At 38.8% G+C, this 5661-nt stretch overlaps 1 long non-coding RNA gene across 1 annotated transcript in view; it reads right to left on the reverse strand.

Moving 5' to 3' along the window:
• The window catches only part of LOC118769961, a 4338-nt gene extending 1235 nt beyond the window's left edge, over positions 1 to 3103 (reverse strand). The window contains exons 1-2 of the long non-coding RNA XR_005004525.1: positions 3045 to 3103; positions 1899 to 1952 (exon numbers count right to left, since the gene is read on the reverse strand). This is a non-coding gene — a long non-coding RNA (uncharacterized LOC118769961). The remainder of the gene's footprint in view (positions 1 to 1898; positions 1953 to 3044) is intronic.
• Positions 3104 to 5661: the final 2558 nt, after the last annotated feature.

Below are 5661 nucleotides of genomic sequence, written 5' to 3' on the forward strand. Positions count from 1 at the left end.
CCTCTTTTATATTTCAATGAGCTGTAGTCAAACCATACGGACTCTGTGATCTCAAGAGATCATTACTATATTGACCTTGGATCAACCATTTACTAATTCCCTAATCCTATTCCCAACCTTATTGTGAGGAAAACTGATCCAGGATCAGTGTTTGACAAGACTCTTCCTGCTTCAGACAAAAGACTCAGACCCCAAGCTAGCCTGGCTGTCTCAATTAATTGAGATAAATATTTCAATTAAAATGTGCCATGGAAAAAAATCTGACAAAAAACCCACTAAACTTTCCTGTTACCAATTATTCAAATATGGAAAATGCTTTGAATGTAACCCTGTTTTGGAATTGTCAATTGTACATTACGCTCACCTCACCACACCAACCAACCAGTGCCGAAACCAGACAAAAGTCCTTTGATACACTCACATGTAGCCAATGGCTCTTTTCTGCACTACAAGTCCCACAGTGCACTGCAGTGGAGTGGGCAATAATTGGAGGTTAAGCAACTTGCAGGTGCCTGGATTAATGAGGTGAAAAAGGCCTGACTGACCTGTCCAGCCCTAACCCCAGCAGAGCGGGGACGACTGTGGGTTCCTGGTCATTGTAGCATGCCCAGATTACCTAGACTATAGCACTTACTTATAGACATAGCCTGTACTCAAGACAAGCACTTTGGAAAATGAGCCACTCTAGAGCCCAAATGTGGCTCAATTTTGCAAGACCAATTTTGCAGTCCCAGCTCAGGAATATATTTACAGAAAAGGATATGGATTTCCCCAATTCAAAAATAAAGCCTATAATACACTAAAATGCCCATGGCCTCTTAACTCCCATAAATCAATGCAAAACCACAGACAGCCAGGCTGAAAAAGACAGATCATCCAATCCTGACTGATAGCACCTTTACAGGGATTACTACACCCCAGCGATTGCCATTAAGTGCTGGATTAAATCTACACTCTCATCCGCCGGATAATCCACTGTATAAAAGGCTTGCTTGCTCTCTAAGATTATTCTCATAATTAGAGATTAGCTGGTTGATCAGATTTGATATAGCAATTTTAACACTAACTAGTAACTAATAATTTGCAACTAACCAGTGAGTCTAATAAGGAAGAAGAATGTTTCTACTGTTTCCAATAATACACCAGCGAGAGCAGGATTTAAGTTGCTACAATTCTGTGATCTGAACATTAAGAAATTAGCATGAAGAAATCAAACATTAACATTCTGGTCCTAATAACAGAAATGATTCTGGAGCTGCAAACTGTACCGGTATAGTCATGGTGGCCAATCATATGCTCCTATTCCAACCAATCGTTAATAACTTCATTGGTACATCGTAAGTATTGATCATATTGATGCTTCACATACACTTATCACCTGTGAGTGGGAATACGGCCTGCTTCACATGCCTGACTGGCTGGGTTCTCCAGTCCGTGGAGTTGTATTTGTGGCAGCATGTTTCTTGGTCTATTTTTAATATCATCTATCACATATAACCAGTTGGATTTAGCACCAGTAGCTCATTCCCCTGTTCATAAAGATGCCCCCTCCAACCATACAGGCACACCAGACCACCATGGTGAGGATTAGTCAGGGGTGTTCTCTATCTTTTAATCACTACAGTACATTTCACTCTGCGACTGCAGTGATGTATAAGGCTATATTCATAACAACGTGAGTATTAAATTTTGCTGCCACTTGCAATGCTGAGTTGCTTTTATTTATTTCAATGTATGTATTGATGGTCAAAGTAAGACAGGCCTCTGATACATTAAAACACCATAAGAAAAAGAATGACAACAATGACAAAAGGAAGAAGAATACAGCTTCGCTGTGTGTGTGTGTGTGTGTGTGTGTGTTATCGTATGATAAGTAAGACGCTGAGGTTCAGACTCACCGATACCCAGCACGAGCAAGGCCAGGAACACCACGATGGCTTCATTAGCCATTACTGAGAGATGAGAGAGAGTTCAAAGGTTAATAATACACGGTTTGGTGTAAACATACCTGAAACACAAATATAAATAACAATGCATAATTACAGTTGCACGTCTGTACTGAAAAAGTACTTATTATACTTATTACAAAAATTACAAAACAGCATCTGTGTGTGTGTTTGCACATGAGCTGTATTATAAATGCTACATAAAACTGGGTGAATATGTGTGTTTATCGGCAGGTGCGTTAGTATTCAGACTAAATCCTAAAGCTTGGAATTAGATTACAGCTTTTATCCCCCGGGCCAACCAAAAATCATTAACCCGTTTTCACTGGCGTTTTTCTGTTTTTCTGTTTTTTACACTCACAGTCCAAAACGTTCCAAATGGTTTTGTCCACTGTAAATTAGCTCAAAATGGTCAAAATGATGCTTTAATCTAGTAAGTATTCCAGAGGTGTGAATAACAGCTAATAATGTGATCAACGTGGTTTGTTTCTGTGAGGGAGGCTGGCAACTCCTTGTTACACTTTATAGCTAGTAATTGATAGCACAACTAATGCCAATAATATCACGATTGCTGTTCCTTAAAATTATGACCATAATATTTAAACTAACAGGGTACAAGTACTAAATCCTCAAGCCATGTGCGAGACTGAATCATTTTTTTAAATCACCTGATCCTCCTCGTAATGAACAAAGAAACAAATAAACACAGACCAGAATGCAAACTCAAAAGCCTGCTCGTGCTGCTGTGTTTCAGCAGCTACTAATCCCCTCCCCAGATGGGAACAGGTTTTTCAAACTCGATTCGTTGCCTGGTGGAAGGCCTGAACTCAGCCCAGCGGCTAGGAAGGTAACTCTGTTATTACCGAGTCCTTTACACTTCCTAATACTGCTGCCACCATGTAGAGCCACTGTAATTACATAGTTACTACTGCTCGTCTACGACGACCCCATTTAACACAAAACGACTGGTGTGTTTTGAATACAGCTGCCGTTATGAACATTTCTGAAATGTCCATGCCCGGTAACAGTAAACAACAGATCAGGAATAATATAATACGTGAGATCATTAATAAAGAAAAGAGTGTGGTGGTTTCTTACCATACAGCAGAAGTATCACACAGAGACAGGAAAAAGATAGGCAGAAAGCGAGGAAGAGCTTGTAAAATGAGCAAAAGGAAGTGTGAAGTGGTGTAAATCTCTCTCTCCCCCTCCCCTCACTCTCTCTCTCTGCATCTCTTGATTCTTGCTCTCTTTGCATTAGAGCAGAACTTCCTTACATCAAAGCCTGTGAGAAGTGCTTTTTTTTCAGATGGAGAGAGGAGGTAGAGCAGATGACTGAGTGGGTGAAGAGAGAGAGAACAAAATGCAAAAGGAATTAAATGATCATCACCTTCTTTTTCTTCTTCTTCCTTTCTTTCTTCTCTTTCTATCCCTCAATGTGACATTAATGCACTGCAGTATGCAGTAAATGTTTATACTGTACTGTATTAACCCTCCCTCTCAGTGCAGTGTTAGTGTGCTGTATTGTATAACCCCTCTCTCCCAGTGCAGTATTAACGTACTGTACTGTATTACCCCTCTCTCTCAGTGCAGTGTTAATGTGCTGTACTGTATTACCCCTCTCTCTCAGTGCAGTGTTAATGTACTGTACTGTATTACCCCTCTCTCTCAGTGCAGTGTTAATGTACTCTACTGTATTACCCCTCTCTCAGTGCAGTGTTAATGTACTGTACTGTATTACCCCTCTCTCTCAGTGCAGTGTTAATGTGCTGTACTGCATTAACTCTCTCTCTCAGTGCAGTGCTAATGTACTGTAGTGTCCAGTCAGTCACTGTATCTATACTGTGCTGTATTACTCCCCTCTCTCAGTGCAGTGTTAATGTACTGTAGTGTCCAGTCAGCCTCTGTATCTACATTATATTATTCTTAGCTGTACTAACAGAGCGGTGTGTTTCATCGTCTCCGTATCGTCTTTGTTTATCTCCATATCCCTATTCGTCAAATGTCCCAGCACTCTGCCTCCCCTGTCTGCCTTTAAAATTACTCACCTCTTCCACTTCTCTGCACCTCTCTCCTCTCTGCCTCCTTCTCTCCTCGTCTCTTTCATGTTCTTTCATCTTTCGCCGGTGGTTTACCGTTCCGTACACGCAGAGAAAGACGCCTTCCTGTGCCCCTCTCTCCCTCTCTCTAAACTCAGTTTGCTTTATGGCAACGACAACGCTGCATAAACACGTAAAAAAATGCAGGAAAATCTTCTCAAAAGCGCAATGCACCTACCGATCATGATTTACAATTACAAATGGTCATGAAAATAGTTTTCATGACTTTTTCAAAAATAGTTAACAAACGTCAAATAAAAAATTTCATTGAGAAGTTCTATGTAATAGAATCATAAATGCACCGTTAGGGATGCGTGGGAGAGATGGCCGACCGAGCTCCACTCACGCTCGTCCTCACTGTTTCACTCTTACAAATCTGAGCTGAAAACGGCATCTACACACTTTGTGCTGTTTGTGAGGTGTGCTGTTCTTGAAAACACTGGTGCTAATTTTCTCATTGATAATTTTATACAAACATAAGAAAAGCAGGAGTGTAGCCGTTCAGTGTCGGGCTGTGTCTGAGCTCCAGTGTCTCCCTAAATATTTCTGTCTCTTACATACAACTCAGACTGAAAATATATTCCTATATATTTTTTGTGCATGGGTACACTTTTGTATTTATTTCGATACAAAGCTGTTTGCGCATCCTGCAATATTCATAACTCTGCAGATTTTCTGTGTTGTATCGAGGTGAGTAATAGATGTTTTTGACGTCCTCCATGTCAGAGTGAAAGAGACGTCACACTCTTGTATTGGTTCTCAGTTTGTTTTCACATGTGGATGAGGTCAACTCCTACATGAACTTTTCGAACTTCATTAGATACGTTTCTAATTCTACGCCTTTGCTAAACGCTAAAATCACGAAATATAAACGTGTATCATTGAGAGAGAGGCTAACGACACCCTGTTATTCAGTCTTAATTACTACCTGAAGCAAACAGCTGTCAACGATGAATTAAGGTTTGATAACTTAAAACGTGCCGACAGAACTTCAGCGCCGAGGTTCATTTTACAAAACTGTTTAAATGCTTAATCTGTATATTCCATTGCAATGCGATACAGGTCATTATGATATGATAATCACTATGGTGAACTGAAGTAATTAGAAAAGACAATAAAAGTAAGTAATGATATATTTTTCATTGCATTACTAAACATTAATAATTTATCTTGTTATAGTCCTGAACATTTTACTAAAGAAAATAAATTAAAAATAAATAAAATAAAACAACAGGTGGATAAAGATCTAACAAAGGGGAAAGTTCACACCGGTAAAGTGAATATTCAGGCTTATATTTATGGAAATATATTTTTCATCCCTCTTCTGTACCTCAGGCCACTTTCATCCACCTTTATCATCGCTATCATTCTGTTGATACAATCAATACAAACGCACGTAGACAATGTTCGTACACTGTATGTATTTTTAATATCTTAATATTTATTTATATTTATATTTATTTATATACTATTTTCGATCTCTCATGTATATACATCTTATCTTATGTATATATATCTTAATACGTTTGTTTACCCTTTTATATATTTTATTATCACATATATATATATATATATATATATATATATACATAAGAACGTTGGAGTAATTTATATTC

The sequence above is a fragment of the Megalops cyprinoides genome, chromosome 22 (assembly GCF_013368585.1).
Source record: "Megalops cyprinoides isolate fMegCyp1 chromosome 22, fMegCyp1.pri, whole genome shotgun sequence".
In the NCBI taxonomy this organism is placed as follows: Eukaryota; Metazoa; Chordata; class Actinopteri; order Elopiformes; family Megalopidae; genus Megalops; species Megalops cyprinoides.